Source organism: Phascolarctos cinereus, unplaced genomic scaffold (assembly GCF_003287225.1).
Source record: "Phascolarctos cinereus isolate Bilbo 61053 unplaced genomic scaffold, phaCin_HiC Scaffold_726;HRSCAF=1367, whole genome shotgun sequence".
NCBI lineage: Eukaryota > Metazoa > Chordata > Mammalia > Diprotodontia > Phascolarctidae > Phascolarctos > Phascolarctos cinereus.
Window position 1 is genome coordinate 98,535,763 of NW_027556098.1, and position 7,005 is coordinate 98,542,767.

The following is a 7,005-nucleotide window of genomic DNA, read 5'->3' on the forward strand; positions in this document are numbered from 1 at the left end:
ATATCTCTCTAAACCTACTGACCTACTTCTCCTGTTAGAGAGTTCCTTCCAAGGGCCTCCATTTTAGGGACAGGCCCAGACTGGCCATTGTTTATTCCCCTCCTGGTTGTGCTTCTGATTCTCCAAATGTTGCCACTATGCTCCCATAGGTATCTTTTCCCAACTTCCCTTGCTCCTTGTCAGCTCCTTTTTCATGTGTTATTTTTTTTTCATTAGAATGTAACCTCCCTGAAGACAGGGACTATTTTTCTTTTTGCTTGTAGTTGTATCCCTAGCACTTAGCATAGTGCCTGGCACATAGTAAGCACTTAATACATGTTCTTTGCCTACCTTGCCTACCTTCCTGAAAACAGCTATTATCAATCAGTTATTTAATTAAGTGTAATTGTCTTCAAAATAATGTAATAGTTAAATTCAAACATCTTTCTCCAATACTAGTTTGTGTGTTTGTGTTACCAATACTGTATGAAAGTCTCTGTCTGCAAGTAGTCTCAATAGCTCTAGATACCATCCTGAAGAAAATAGATATCGAGGCAAAGAGAAAGGATCATAAATCACTGTCTTCTTATGCTGCTGTTCAGTCATTTTCAGTTGTGTCCAACTCTTCGTGAGCCCTTTGTGGGTTTTCTTGGCAAAGATATTGGCATGGTATGCTATTTCCTTTTCCAGCTCATTGTATAGACAAGGAAGTGAGACAAACAGGATTAAGTGATTTGCCCAGGGTCACACAGCTAGTGTCTGAGGCCAGATTTGAATTCATGAAAATAAGTTTTTCTGATTCTAAGCCCAGTGCTGTATCCACACTACACCACCTACCTCAGTATGTAGAACTGCAGGATGTAAGATGCCTCTGTTTGATGTAGAAGGTTCTGTATTCTATTGAAACATCAAGAAAATAATGGTGCCATGCTTTAAAGAGCATTTGATTTGGAATCCGAGGAACTGGCTTCAAATACCTGCTCATCACTAAAATGAAGGGATTAGATTGGATGGCTTTTAAATTCTGGATCTATGATTGTGATTTACTTTGAAGCAAAAGAATGCTAAGTACCTTGAGATGAATATGTGGCTCTCAGTTTTCCTCTTCTCATTTTCTTAGTTGAATTGATCCATTGCTTAAATGAAAGTGATGGGGAATGATTTTTCATCTAAAATCAGACCGTCTGTGGACTATATTCCTTTTCTTCCTCCTCACTTCACCAAATACTTCAATTAAATATTAGTGACCTCCCATTATTTCCTGAAAGCATCATGCATGGGAATAAATAATTTCACATTAGCACTAAGAACAACAAGAACAAGGAGAAACGTTACAATTCCTTACAGTTATTTGGTTTTTTAGAAGGCATTTTCTAAGAAACAATTATGCAAGGAGGGCTTATTATGTCCATTTTGTGGATGAGGCAACTAAGGCTTAGAGAAGCTAAATAACCGTCACAAGGTCACAGCTAATATCTGGCTGATCCAGCACTCAGTTCAGCTCTTCTTACCCAAGATCCAGTGCTCCTTCTATTATACTACATTACCTTTCTAGAGTTAATATCCATTCACAATCTCTAAACATTTATGAAGACCCTACTGTATGCCAGTCACTGCCCTTGACTTTGGGCCTTAGAAATCATCTCTTCCAATCTCCTCATTTTCTGGAACATGGAATGGAGGCTGAGAGAAGTAAAAAGATGTAGCCAACCAAAGCCACAGCTACCAGGGGCCATGTTGAAGTTAAATCTGGCACCAGCCTGGCAAATACCACTACCAAGGATTTTTAAAGTGCTATTCCTAAGGTGATATCTCCTCCAGGGAGCACTTCAAAGAATCAGAACTGAACTCTGTCCAAATTCAGGTCCCTCCCCTTGAAGTTATTCTGAGTACAAAACTGCACAAAAGGAAATGATTACAGATCTTCCCTTGCCAACTACATGGATGAGATGGTTGATAGACAGTAAAGGAGATGCTGTTCAGATGGTCTTATTTGTTATCTTCTCTATGTGGCTATAAGAATCAAAGAAAAGAGGATGCAACTGGCCCAATGACTCTTACCCACTTTACTCCTTTCACAGAGTCAGTATTAGAGCCTCAAATACAACTCAGAATATTCAGATTCCTAGTCTTCAAATTCTGCTCTTTTAAGGCCACATTCCCAAAGACACCCTTCAGAGCCAACTCATTATAATTTAAATTGAAATAACTACATGGATGGAAGCTACTGTACATATAGAATAAATTAAAAGGCAAGGTGTTTATTTTCAAGTGTTTATTTTACTTATTCCATTTATTTTTCTTGGATTGATCTAATGTATCTGGCAATTGAGGCAGGCAGAGAATGTATATCTCAAACTATTATCTTCAACAACAATGACAGGCTGAATGAATTTTACTCAAAGCAATTTAGCATTGACTGCTTAAATATACAAACCACCCATCTGAATAGGAGATATTGCCAGAATCACTCAAATTAGGGACAAAAAATAAATGTTTGGAGATTCCATCACAAATTGGAACTGTCTTGGCAGGCAGTTCAAATGTAAAAATGTAATAAATTATCTAAATTTGAAATATGTTGCTCCATCAATCACAGTGACAAAGGCAGCTACATTATCTGTGTCTGATCAGAATCTTGGAAAACAAGCTAATTATTTTTCTACAGACTTTTGATGGGGCAGGGAGGGAAAGTATGGCATTTCTCTATCTTTTGTCCTTACAAAGGCTCACTTAAAACACGTAGGTGTTTTAATGATTTTTTAGCCTGACATCTACCTTTAGGATAAGAAAATTCATTAGACTTATACTCTAATTTAAAGTTTGATATTTTCACCTAGAACAAGCATTTGAATATATTTCCCTGGGTTCTAAAAGAAAGGTTTACATTTCCATCCATTTCTTTGCTTCATAAAACATCATGGTGCTGCCACCTCCAAAATAAGAAAGATGGATGATGGTACTTGGTGACTGAAGAACTCTCACATCTGACCCTGGTCAGCAATGCTGGCATAACAATACATAAAAAGAAATTTAGTCACTAGAGATGTCAATAACTTCTGTTCATCCACAACTGCTTTTTTAAATATAAGAAAAAAACATAACCCAAATTTTAGAATACTAAAAAGGTCACTCAATTTAAAATACCCAGAAGAAATCCCATGGCATTCATTGGCACTGAGTATATAGTAAAACAGTGAAGCACATTTTACAGAATTATGGGATTTCAGAGCTGAAAGGGACTTTGTCTAAACCCCCTTATTTTGGAGATGAGTAAACAGAGGCATAGACAGGTTATGTGACTGCCCAAGATCATACAGGCATAATTAGTGGAATCAGGGTTCACATCCAGGTCTTTTTGTATCCAAATCCATAGACCTTTTTACTAATCCATATACTTGCCCTCCTCTAGATCACTGACTCCTATAGAATTGTTAGAATTTTCAAAGAATTTTCACATATGTTTTCACATTACACTGGCTCTAGTTGATGCTTGTAGTAACCCTGAGAAATGGACAATACTAGTATCCCTGTTTTGTAGGAAAAGTAATGAGAACTAAGAGCTTTCCAAGTCATTCCTTTAGTAACTGGCAAAACTGAAATTAGTATCCAGGTCTTCCAACTCCTAGTACTAATCAACACGGCTGTAGCAGGCATTGAGTCATACCCATCACTTCACAGATTCTGTGCATGTACATAGCTGCTGTCTGGGGAATTTTTCTTCCCTGTGGCTGCAGTTGGTTTCATGGAGAGTGCCTGAAGGTTTTGTGGGGAACCTTCTCAGAATTAACCACTAGATGTCTCTATTTGGGTACTTACTCTTAAGGGAGACAGAATTAAGTGGTGGGGGGGGGGGAACTCCCACCAGATACTGGAGGCTCGATCAAACTCAGGCAAACTGGCGTGATAACTTCTTTCTTTTGTTCCCATACCCACATCCTTCCCAGCCTCACCAGGAGAGCTCCATCTCCTGGGTCCTGCCTAGATACTAATACCCCCCTCCTCTCAACTTGTGTTTTTGTGGTATCTCTCTCTGTTTTCCCAGAGCCTGCACTGAATTACCATATCCTGGCCTGCCCACCTAGGTTTGTTCCCCAGCTAGTTTATCTGCTAGGATGGCTCCTCCACTGGCTGTTTAAGCAATGGCATGTTTTTATTGGACTTCCTTTACCCTCTGATATTTACTATTCCTATATACCATGCCCTTGGGGCCTGGCTGCTATATCTTCTAAAGGGATAATTAATTAATCAAGCTAAACTAATGTTCTAACATGATAAAGTCAAAGAAAATCCTTTAGAGCAGGGCCTCCTCTTTATCCCTTCCTAATTCTCTCCTCCCTCCTAGGTAGCATGTGTCCATTTTAACAACGGTCTTCTTGAGGGGAAACTTCTAAACCCCCAACTCATGAAATGACAATAATGGTGAGCATTTATAGCTGGTTAGGAGGGCAGGGTCAGGTACAGCAAGCCAATAAAGGAGATATTTTAGGAGTAGGAGGGACTTTGTGATACATCTTGAATCACACTGTGTAGTTGTCTGGGTACAACCTTTGCTGACTCTAATCCATCTGTCTTATTAAGTTTCCCTGGTGTCTTAATATCTGTTACCGAGATTCCATTTGTTCCTTGCTCATCATACTGAGCATTTTAATAAAAGTTCCCTAAAGACATAGAGGATGGTCTCATAGGTGATAAGAAGAACTGCTAGGTTTTTTTTTTATTTTCAGTTTTGTCAATGACATACTAGGTGACCCAAGGCAAGTTATTTTACTTCTCTGTGTCTCATGTTCTCCAACTCTATAGCAGTTTGACAAAAAAAAATATTCCCTGACAACTTTAGGAACATATTATATGATTAACTTGTTAGCCTGAAGCCGTTCTGCTCAGGGCTGCAGAATAAGTTTAAATTCTTAATTCCCAAAGCAGATTTTGCAAAGGGGATCCCCTCCATGCAATTATTCTGGAAATGCTATCACCAAATAATCCGGGGATCTGCAAGCTTTTCAGGTTCACTAAGCACTATGGGGAATTGTTTGGAAAGTAGCTAAAATCACAATAACAGCTTACATTATCATAACTCTTTAAGAATCACAGAATCAGAGATTTAAAGATAGAAGGGACCTCAGAGGTCATCTGGTCATTTATTTTTTAAATTAAATTTCATTTTATTTTCCAGTCTGAATTCTCTGTCTCCCACTTCCTGATTCCCTTATCAAGAAAGCAAAAAAACCCCAAATCTGTTACAAACACATATAATCAATCAAAACGAAGTATCTATTTCTGCATGGTCCATTTCTATACATAATATATTTCTATATATTATATAAAATATATAAAAATATACTATATTGTTGTTGTTTGTCCTTCATTTTGGAGGAAGACCAATGACATCATGGGTAATGTCTTGACTTGTTCATGAGTTGGACTTAAGTGAGGCAGTTACCCAAAGTTGTCAGCATCATTCTCTCTTCCTGAGTCATCAAAGTCCAGTAGCAAGACAAAAGGCAAGACAACTGGCAGTGACCCAAGATGCAATGAATGACCTTGACATCTTCCATGTCTGACCAACAGTGCCAGCTTCAGCCACCTTTAGGGCTGTTGGAACAAATTGTTCTCATCTGTCCATTCTGTCAGAAGAAGTCTTCACAAGCTTGGGGTGATCATCCCCTTAACTCACCATGGGGTAGAGGCCTGTTGGTTACCCTAAATCTGGTTTAGACCATCTGCCAAGATGATTTACTGGTGTGTGGTCGCTTTACATGCCACAGCTTCTTGGAACCACAGGTGAGAATTAGGTATAGGTGGATACCATAGGTGAATGAGCAGCCCTGAAAAGGGCTCAGTAAGCCCTCATGCCAGACGTGCCAGTTCTTCTTGAACACTCCATGTACCTCATATATTATATATAGACAGCATATGGGGTGTTCAATATATACTATACTATATATATGTACTCTATTGATACTATATGTGTACACTATATACACATACCACATAAATATAAATATGTATGTGTATATATATGTATGTGTGTATATATGTATGTATACATATATGTATGTATGTAACCGTGTGCGTGTGTGTGTGTGTGTGTGTGTGTGTGTGTGTGTGTGTGTGTGTGTGTGTAGTCTGAGTCTATTACCTCTCTATCTGGAGGTAGATAAAATGCGTCATCATAAATCCTCTTGAAATAGTGGTTTGCCATTGTATTGCCCGGGTCTTTCAAAGTTATCTTTGTCATGTTATTGTTATTCTATAAATAGTTCCCCTGGTTCTGCTCACTTCACTTTACATCAGTTCACACAAGTTTTCCCATGTTTCTCTGAAATTTGTTAGCCTGAAATCATCACTTTCATCACCTCTTATAGCAAATGAGGAAAATGAGACTCAGAAAGGTTAAGCAAATGCCAAAGTTCACATAGGTAGCTAATATAATAGGTTAGTTTCAAACCATGGTCCTTTAACTTTCAAACCAGCATTCTTTACAATGAACTGCCACCTCCTTCATAGCACATATATTGTGTTTTAACATTTGTAAAGCACTTTAAAAGGGTCATCTTATTTGATCTTCACCACAACCTTGTGAAGGTAGGTGTTATTATTCTTCCCATTTTACTGATGAAGAAACTAAGGCTGAGAAAAGTTAAGTGACTTGCCCAGGGTCACACAGATAGTCTTAGGAAGGGCTAGAACTCAGGTCTTCCTTACTCCAACTCTAGCGCTCTATCCACTATACCATCTACCTACCTAATATTTATAAAGTGTTTACCTTGCAAAATGCTTTATTGGTAGAAGTAGATAATGCAAATATTACTTTTCTATTTCACAAGTGCAGAACTGAGGTTTAAATAGGTAAAGGGACATGTCTAGGGTCATAGACCTGATATTAGAGGCAAGTAACGACATCTGTAATTCTATTGATATAGGGAAGTTCTCAAAGAGGAAGCTCCCTCTACCAATGCAGGTTAGTAGTGCCTTCTCTGAAAGTTAAGAGTTGAAGAGCAGAGGTGTCAAAAATGGGGCCTG